Below are 10,963 nucleotides of genomic sequence, written 5' to 3'. Positions count from 1 at the left end.
CAATTCTAATCTTAGAAACATGATTAAACAGCTATGAACTAGACAGAGAGAAATGCAATTTGCAAACAGTAGGAAATGGAAAAATGATATATTGCTAAATCAGTTTTTTCAGTTTATTCAATAATTAAGTAAAAGTGACGTAATAGTTTATTATGTTTATTCATATGGCTAAGCATAATAGTAACTAAACTAAAGTAGTAAGTTTGATCATATTTTAAGAATCATGACTGATACATTACTTAAAACGTGTCACTTTGCCTGTACCTTTTGCATAAAAAAGATACAATTTTGAAATTTTTACCAGAAATAGTGTTAAGATAGTTACTTATTTTAAAGGTAAGTATATTGCTTAATAGCTTGATTTCGATTATATTAGATTTTTCAATATTTTGTAATATTAAAGCAATTCATGAAAAAGTTAAGTTGGTATAGTAAATGAAATTGTTATGTTGCGTAGTTTTTTTTTCTTCCCTAACTGGTATCCGAAGTATCTATCACTAATCAAATTAAACATACTAAATACAGCTGAACTATAAATTATTTTAGTACAGGATCAAAAGAAAATGTAAATATACTTAAAAAATAGAGCTGAATAACAGTAAAAAATTAAGCCCAAAACTGAAAGACTCATACAAAGACAATAAATAAAGCTAAAAAAATTTCTTTTTTTTATTCATCATTATGTTTTACATTTTCTGGTGGCCTTACATTATTACAGTAATCAAAATATGGTTTTAATAATTTACCACATCAAAATAAAAAATAATTGAATTTAGTATCATTTGGTATAGAACTCTTCCTCGGGGTTACTTCTTGATAACCAAAATTGTCAACAACAAAGAACTCTTGATTTTAGCAAAATTTACTGTTCAACTAACAATTCAAAATTCAATTATAATTCAAAATTTCCTAAAAATTCTTGTTCTTAACTATTTTGAAGCTGCCGTAAATAACGATATCAGAAAAGCATAATCTATTTGTAGTTAAATCTGTACCAAATAAACTAATATAATACTTTTTACCTATATTAGTAAGATACCTATTAAAACTGGGACAAATTATACGGTAAAAAAACTTATGATGAAATTTCCGTACTGTATAGCAATAACTTTTCTTATAAAAAAAAGCATATGTTTGCTTGATAAAAGTAAAATTTAATGCAAATGACCATTTTTTTGGTAAGTTCATATCAAAATTTTCATATAGTAATGACGTACCAGAAATGCCAATTTTCAAAATTGCAATTATTATTTCCATACAATTAATTAAAAAAATGCAAAATGTAACCAAATAAATGATTTCAATGCCAGGCTCTAAGGAATCATGATAAAGCTAGCAAGTTTTACCAAGTTTATTAAATTTTACCACATATTGTTAAACCATATTTTATTGTGAATTTAACCAAAGTAATTTCCAAAGAGCTTCAATAATATTTGTTGAGCTTTTTGCTGTTCTCATAGAGCAAGAACCATGGTTAACTTTACCATATTCTAGTAAACACGATCATGAGTTTTTCACCAAATTTTCAACATCAACTACAATAATACCAGTAGAGTTGCGAAAATATGGTGATTTTTTGTGCTCCTCCTAAACGAATTCGTATCATTTTTTAAATTAATTTTGCATTAATTTAGTTTTTATTTCTATTGGAAACTATTACTAAACTTATCTAAGCATCGTTGGCATCAATAATAGTATAGTGATGTTTTGGATTTCTTTCAAACGAATCAATATCATTTTCCCATTAATTTTGCTTTACAGTAAATAACTTTTGCATTTCAATGGTACTTTTTTGCATTTTTATTTCAATAGTAGATGCTAATAAAATTAATCAAACATCATGGACGTCAATAATAGCATGAAAATTTTTAACTTTTGTTAACATTACCTCTTTATCAATTTTGTTTTTATAAAAACACGTTTTAACTCTATAAATGCAAATAAAATGAACACTAGGTTTCAAATAAGTTTAGAGCTACTAATTCTGTGACGTAGCCTTCTGATACTTCCACTTAAGTTTATCTAACATAGCGAATAACATATAATTAAGTATTAAAAAACGTGCAATAAATTCCTTTTTCATTAAGGAGTGCTAAAATCTACCTGACATCAATTATGTTATCCTCCAATACACTGAAGAGCCAAAAAAACTGGTACAGGCATGAGTATGCAAATAAAGGGGTATGGAGCCAATCAAAGTACAGCGCGGCGATCGGCAACGCGTATATATAAGACAACGAGTGTCTAGCACAGTTCTTAGATCGGTTACTGCTGCTATAATGCCAGGTTATACAGATTTAAGTGAGTTTGAACGTGGTGTTATAGTCGGCACACGGGAGATGGGACATAGCATCTCCGAGATCGCAATGAAATTGGGATTTTCACGTATGACCATTTCACGAGTATACCGTGAGTATTGGAAATCCACCAAAATCCCCAAACCTGAACATTATTGAACATATTTGGTATGCCTTGCAACGTGATGTTCAGAAGCTATCCCCACCCCCTGTTACTCCCACTGGTTTATGGATAGCCCTGCAGGATTCATAGTGTCAATTATTTCCAGCACTATTTCACACATTGATCGAATCCATGCCACGTCGTGTTGCGGCGCTTCTGCGTGCTCGCGGGGGCCCTACACGATATTAGGCAGGTATATCAGTTTTTTTGGCTCTTCAGTGTATATTTTTTGAAACAAAATCATCTACAGTTCAATTTGGTTTAATTTAAAACAATGTTGATTGACATGGAAACAATGATGACGAAAACAAAAGTTCTATTTTCAAACGTCTCTCCCGAAGGCTAAAATTGCCCCTTTTACCGACTTTACAGTCTGTAAAAAAGGCAATTTCGGTCTAAATTTTTAAAACAGAACTCTAGATTTGCACCCTACAGGCTTAAGTTGCTATCTGTTTTGGCATAAATCTTCAACAAAAAAATAAAGAGAAAGAGGCTCAAAATCGTTAAATCGCAAAATCTTCTCGGAGAAAAAAATTCTGTAACTCCTGCATTGTTATATGAATAACATTTCAGGAAAAAAAAACATATTTTTGGTTAATAAAACAAAAATATTATGCAGTTGAACAATATATTGGGTACTTTTTCTGTTAAAATGGTAACGGTTTAAATTAGAGTTTTTATTGCCACACATTCAGTAAAAAATACAATATTGGAAAATTAAATTAAACCGAGTAAATGATTGTTATGCCATGTTTAAACACTAGAAGTGCCGTTGGGGGTAATTTTGATTGTTTTTTGCCATTTCTTATGTTATTTTTGCAGTTACAAAGTTCTTGCTAACTTTTAAGACTTTTTAATTTTCTAAATGCTTTGGAAAATTTTAAGAAACAAGATTAAGTTAAATAATCATACGTATTTACATAACTACATAGCTTTAAAATGAGCCAATACTGCTGCTCGCAAAAGAAGAACTGTGAATATATATAGAAAATAGTCTTTTACAACTAAGCGACTCTCTTTAAAATTATTGTCTAAGTATTTTGAATAAGTAAAACTATTCTCTTATAAATGTTGGTGCATGAACGGAGCAAATGAATAAATGCATTTTTATGCATGTAATATACAGCGTGCTTCAATATCTCCTTATATAATCGTCTTGAAAAGAAAGAATTCGATACCTAACCTATCTCAAGTTGATAATTCGTTGAGAAAAAGAACCATTATCGGAATCAACTGGAGCATAGGCCGACCAAAATCATTCAAAACAAGAACATTTTCACGAACTGAACTAACTTTCGTTAATTACAGCTTTTAAGCCTCTTTATCTTCTAATGAACTGGTTTTATATTGTCTTAATTTTTCTCCTATTTATCTGTAACCATTCTTTCTGCAAGTTTTATGGTATCAATAAGAAAACTATTTAAAACGAGACTTTTGTTACTGCTAACCTAACTGATGTTAACTGCTAATAAACATGTCTAACAATTGTGTGTTATAAAAGTTTGAGTCAAGTGTGTAGTTCCTTTTCGAAAATCGTTTTCCGGTAACATGCTTTTTTTCCTAACAATTTTGCTTATATAACTCTTTCCATAAAAAAAATAGTGCGTGGAGTCCCTCCGCACGGAAGAAGTTAAACTTCACAACCTGCGACGTTAATTGTAGAAGAATCAGCAGTCGTGGAAGGATCACTAGTTCTATTCAACGACTCTTTTTCCTGCTCCACTCGCTTCCGTGCTCTGTAATCACGGTAATATTATGCATTTTTCCCTCGTGGACCTCTTGAACCAGTGAAAGTGCTTGTGGTTGCCTCATCGTCTCAATCTGGAAAATGTATTTGTATTAATAATGTATGTGAATGCGTCATAATGTAAATTCAGAAGAGAAAATCGAACACTCAATTGATATTCTCAAGAGACGTACCTTGACATAACCTTAAATCCGTCGCATTGTCCGTGGGATTGTTTTCACTCATTTTTTGCAAGTGTTATCCACTAAATTTGAAAATAAAAAATACTACCCTATTAAATTATATGCGTATCAAAACAAACTAAAAAAATATTTATAGAAAAACAATACTTTTATTATTTTTATGCTAGTGAGAACCAAAGCAATATGGAAATGAATGAGGAAAAACTGGATCCTACCACGTGATTTCCCGGCCAATAAAAATGTAACGTTAAACGTCTAACGCAACCTTGTTGGAAGTCGCATAAGAAGTATAACTTCAAAAATCGTAAGACATGCTACCGCTGTTGCCGCCGTTGTTTTAAGTGTTCAACTTTATGTTACATTTTGTTTTATAGCACTAATACATTAAGACTTTGAAACTTGGGCATGCGAAGGTATGCAGAAAAATTTAACTCTTTGGAATATTAATTAATGGCACTAGACCAGTGTTGTTTCCCAGGTAAAGGTATGCTGATTACATTAAGTAAGAATATGCACACTGGAAAATGTATGTTACAAAACGAGCTGATTAACGCTTTTCGTGGTATCATTGTTACTGTGAATGATCGAAATTTGTGGTTGTTGACAGCCACATAGTCGCTTTGAAAATGTCCTAAATTTATACTACGTCTGGTTAAGTGTCACTGCCCGGTATGCCTTACATCAATGTCTTTTTAAGATCAAGTGTCAATGACCAGTATGCATGTAACAGGTACCCCGAAGCTAATCTATCCTCTGCAGATATTAAAATATCGAATAAATATAATAATATCAACGAATAAATTAACATCAAATTGGATAGAACAAATGTTTCGCACATACCCCAAAGCGACAATCTGATTATTGACATTTATCAGTGAAAGTCGACATTCTCTTGATTTTGGTCATCCACGGTAACAGCAAATAAAAAATTATCGGATTTAAGCAAAACTATTAGGTGAAAATAACTATAACCAAATGATAAACAGTATTTTTAAATACTATAGATTTCAGTTGACTTTCTTGGTATTTTTTTAGTTAAAAATATTTGTGCTCGCAGCAATAATTTCTGTGGTATATTCTGAAATGTGTGGAGAACATAGTTGTAGCCACATTAAATGTCAAGAGCCAGTCTGTAAATTTGGAGAAGTAAAAAAAGAAAAAGGGGGCGATTGTGGCTGCTGCGACATTTGTGTACGAAGTAAGTGTATCTCGAAATGCTTAGATACCCACTAGGTACAAAATAATTTTTTACCACTGATGACATCTGAGCAACTAGGTCTCAGGTGATAAAGCGTTCACCTTCCAATGAGGTGAGCCGGGTTCGAATCCAAGCTATGGCTAGTAGATTCGATACGCAATTTTGCTACTTCACAAATATGACAGTGAATGTATGCAGCAGACAGGTTTTACTGACAAGAAGCGCATCACTGACAGTATCACGTGCCTGGTGGGCCATTTGTTAAATTTGAACATTTTAAATACACAGAACTGACAATACAATTCTGCAACTGAGCACAGTTGTTCCGAAGGTATGCCGAGACATGATACAAGCACTCGATGCGACGCACGCGTCACCTATTAATGTGCACATCAAAACGGCCCTTACTTGAAAAATAGCCCTCGTATGTTTTTACCTTTACAAGCGAAAGTTTGGTATTTTATTACTTTTACCAATTATATACCAAATGACGTCGTCCTCGGAATATCTTGGCATCTGTCGATTCAGAAACCAATCAGGCTCACTTCACACGCTTGATTCCGCTTACAGGCACCCAATTAAATATGATTTAATTGGATATGTCCTTTCATGATTACGTCACTTCCCTTCTTCTCGAATTATTAACATCCAATGTCATAACATGACCCAAAGATGCATCTTTCTTTTCTGTTTGTAAAAAAGTCTTGAAAAATGTATAATACTTCAAAAAAAGTTTACATTTGCACTCGCTTACATGCATACTTGATTAATATTGATTATTTATAATATTGATAGGGAAACCCTTAATACTTATGATATGAGAATGCACTCTGTGTAGATTAATTTTTTGATGTGTGGAATATTTATATTTCTGTTCACTTAAATAATAGATGCGTGATACAATAATTTTAATTGCAGAAAAATATTGCAGACTGGCAATGACCAGGGGATTTATAGAGTACTTTTGCTTCGATTTACCAACGTCCAAGGAAATCCAGTACTTCCCAGGATTGATTGCATCCCGATAAATATCATGGGATTTCCTACGTGCATTTATTTAGATAAATCAACAACCTAAGCTTGAATATACCAAAAAGAAACATCACAGCCACATATGTCCTAGTTCTTAACTTGGAAATGTTTACAGGTGCTGAAACATGCAATTTGATAATTGCAACCTCAAGAAAAATGATGCCATAATACTTTTTTTTTCTTTTTGCAGGTAAAAACATGAAGTCCTTTTATGTCTTGCTATTCCAAAATATGATTCCATGATTCATTAATGTGTTTAAGAAATTTTTCAAAAATGCACTGTACTTTTATGTGAATGCAAATTTTAAATTTACTTGGTTGTATATAAACTTGTCAAATACATCACAATAATAAAAACTATATAAAATGGCATTATGAGTTAATTTTTATCATTGATTGTTACAACAAAATAGACATATCGCAGGAGAAATTAAACTGCATTTAGTATAAACCAGACAAGAAAAGTTGGCTCCGCGTTCGAAACAAATTTAGAATAGTCGCTATATTATTTATATGGAAACAGACTCTTCTCAAGAATTATTTTTCTCTTCAAGTAAAAGTGGATTTTATGACTTTCTTGATCCTTTTTTCCCATACTCTATATCACTTAACTTGTGCCTCTAATATTAATTAATGAAACGCTGGAAATTTCTAAAATTTGCGAAATGACAAATTTATAAGAAAACATTAGACTATCTGCCACGGAAATTTTTTTGAATCATATAAAAATAAAAAACAAAAATTCTCTTTAAATGACTTTTCCAACGATCATAATATTACCAACTAAGAGCACGGAGAAAAAAAAATTCTGGTAAAATTACCAAATTGTATGACAATGACATTTCTGACAAAAAAAATAGTTCTGTTTTAAAACCAAACTATATGTTATCTATAAATCATTCACCGACACATCAATTTACCGACCGTATTTGATATTTTTCCGTTCATATGGTAACGGTTTACCGACAACTCTGTTTTTCAAAATTACAGTTCTAAATACCAATCATTTAATTAAAAAATACAAATCATAAAAGTAAATTTTTACCGAAAAAATGGGTTTTATGCCATGCTCTAAGAAATCATGATGAAATTACAAATTTTACCATATTTAATATATATTATCACATATTATAATATTATAATTCATGGTTATTTTTTCCATAATTATTATCAAAGTACTTTTTAATTTTCCCATAGAGGCAAAAACACGCAAATTTTACCATATTGTGGTAGTTTCGACCATCATTTTAGATACCTTCATCGATATCGCACTTTTATCATACATAATTTTAACATGACATTTCACGTATCTTTAACATTTAACATAACTTTTAACATACTTTTAACAGTATTTCGGTATCATACAATCTCTTGGGTATCTCGAGATTTTCATTCAATTTCATACTTTTAACAGTATTTCGGTATCATACAATCTCTTGGATATTTTGAAATTTTCATCCAATTTCATACTTTTAACAGTATTCCGGTATCATACAATCTCTTGGGTATCTTGAGAATTTCATCCAATTTTAGAGGCACATGGAATTAACCCCTCCACCCCTATAAGAATCTTAATCTTTGATGGAGGAGACAGCATGGTGGGCGTTAAGGAGGGCTGGTGCCTATATTAATGACTCACAAGGGAGACTATGGAAGTGTGACTCGCCAATTTTGAAATAAACTAGTGGGATGTATGCCGTATGAGGAATAATTTTAGGGGGCAGCATTCGTTTCGGCCCATAGAATTTCCTATGAGAGATAAAAAAGAATTCAATATATAGAAAAATCGGTATTTTATTACTTCAATGCAGACTATTAGTTGCTGTAATTATCTCATACTCCAAATAATTTAGTGGTACTTTCACGTACTATATAATGCATATTTATTGTCAAAATTAATTTCGAAAATTTTATATATCTGTAGTTTTTCAGAAAAACCTGTTAGGTTAATTTAAAAAAAAAAATTGCATCAAATTTTTAAAAAATTTTTTCCAAAAAATTTTCCAAATTAATTGGAGTATGTAATTGCAAATTAATAATTAATTGACCAATCAATTACAAATTAATTGGAGCATGAGATAATTACAATAACTGATAGTCTGCATTGAAGTAATAAAATACCGATTTTTCTACAAATTCCATTATTCTATGAGCCGAAACGAATGTTGCCCTCTAAAATTATTCCTCATAAGGCATGCATCCCACTAGTTTATTTCAAAATTGGCGAGTCACACTTCCCTAGTTTCCCTTGTCAGAGGAATCACCTCAAGTATGCAAATAAATTAGAGGTAAATGATGAGAACAGACGCAAAAACTTACTCTCTTTAAATAAACATACTTTTTTTTTACGAATTTGTATTTTTGTCCTACAAAATAGGGGGCGGAAAGTAACCGCAACCATATCATCATATAGTCCCAATATTTCAAACTAGAGAGCGTTAAAAGCTTGTACCTCTTAATGTTAATTTCGCTTTTTTCCTATTTTCAATAACTCAGGAAGTTTTTACGCAAATGGAAAAGTTTTGCACACGACTATATGGCGTATGGCAAGAAAACGTTTTTGAACGGGTGGATCTGACTCGCGAAGGGTAGTTGTGAATCATGTAATGAATCAAAGTATAGAAATATTTTACTGACTTAGAACTTCAAACACCAATTTTATATTAAAAAATGCTTATTGTCTTAAGAATCTGAATAATTTTACTAATAAATCCAATAAACTATTAAATATTATAAACTATTAAATATTATAAACTATTAAATACTATAAACTATTAAATACTATAAGGTATTAAATACATCGAACGAGTTTCAGTGTTTTATTTTTTAAGAAAATAGGTAATATTTCGAAAAGCTGTGAAATTTTGTGGCAAATACATTATAGGTATGGTCCCACAGAGTACTGATCGTAAGGGTAGACCGATCGTAAAAGTGAACTAATCATCCCAGTAGAACACCGAAGTCAAGCATCACAGCCTGCGGTAAGGGTGAGTGACGACTTTGATCAAGCTGACGATATATAAGGTATATAAGGTATTAAATACATCGAACCAGTTTCAGTGTTTTATTTTTAAAGAAAATATGTAATATTTCGAAAAGCTGTGAAATTTTGTGGTAAATACATTATAGGTATGGTCCCACAGAGTACTGATCGTAACGGTGGACCGATCGTAACAGTGAACTAATCATCCCAGTAGAACACCGAAGTCAAACATCACAGCCTGCGGCAAGGGTGAGTGACGACTTTGATCAGGCTACAGAGGGATCGAGGGTGTGCGGCAGAGTTGGGCGTCGATTACAGTAATCGATTACAATTGTAATTGATTACAGATAATTACTGCTATGTTATCAGTTACTTGTAATCACGATTGTAGGTAATCGCGATTATAAGTATTCATAATTTTTGATTAAATCAGAGTAGAACGAAAATGTAATCGATTATTTTTTCATTTATAGTAATCAATTACTTGTAATCAAAATATATGATTACATGCAATCTAAATATACGATTACAAAACTATTGCATACTTATGTATGATTATATTTTACAGTAGATAGTATAATGTATCGTACAATAATACATTTTGTACGTATTTACGTACAGCGTATGTACGAATGAACATTACTAAAATGTATGTACATATGAATTTATCTAATTCATAAGTAGATAAATGCATAATTACAAACATTTTAGTTACACACATATATATACACTTATATTGTATATATAAAATATATGTACGTATGTATATAGCTAATAATCACGTATGCATGTGCAAACACTGTAGACATGTTGTAGATATATTGTACAGATATTCACACATTTATTCGATATGCATAACATTTGTACATACATACATTAGATGTGCACAACATATGTACATAGATACATACATTTGACATGCATATATTGTACAGATGTATACATATAGTCTACAGATAAACCTCCACATAACGTTCATATGATGTATAGTGTACATATAATGTTTATATAATGTACATATATTGTGCATATACGCATACATATATTGGACATAAATATTTTGCACAAATTTTACATGTACCTATACATACATGTTATCCCAATATATGAAATATGTACACTATATATATGACCTATGAATGTATCCACACATCGTCGCTCTGAAACTAAACCGTGGTAACTCAAAAAAGCAAGTTTTTCAGGAGAGCGATTTCAAACTTTCCGCACTAATGCTAATCGCGGCAATGCCATGACGATTTATCTGCTCTCTAAATTAACTTTATGGAACTATAAAGATAACAGGTTGTCTTTCTAAAAGGGTGACTTTTTTTACACCATACCCAAAATTACCCATTTTTTTA

At 31.2% G+C, this 10,963-nt stretch overlaps 1 long non-coding RNA gene across 1 annotated transcript; it reads left to right on the top strand.

Annotated features, from left to right (window-relative positions):
• The first annotated feature begins 224 nt into the window (after positions 1-224).
• On the top strand, positions 225-6,991 carry LOC139425371 (uncharacterized). The gene is made up of 3 exons (XR_011636600.1): positions 225-336; positions 5,425-5,587; positions 6,506-6,991. It is a non-coding gene; the product is annotated as an uncharacterized lncRNA (long non-coding RNA).
• Positions 6,992-10,963: the final 3,972 nt, after the last annotated feature.

Source organism: Parasteatoda tepidariorum, chromosome 4 (genome assembly GCF_043381705.1).
Source record: "Parasteatoda tepidariorum isolate YZ-2023 chromosome 4, CAS_Ptep_4.0, whole genome shotgun sequence".
Taxonomy (NCBI): domain Eukaryota; kingdom Metazoa; phylum Arthropoda; class Arachnida; order Araneae; family Theridiidae; genus Parasteatoda; species Parasteatoda tepidariorum.
This window is presented reverse-complemented; position numbering and strand designations above follow the sequence as displayed.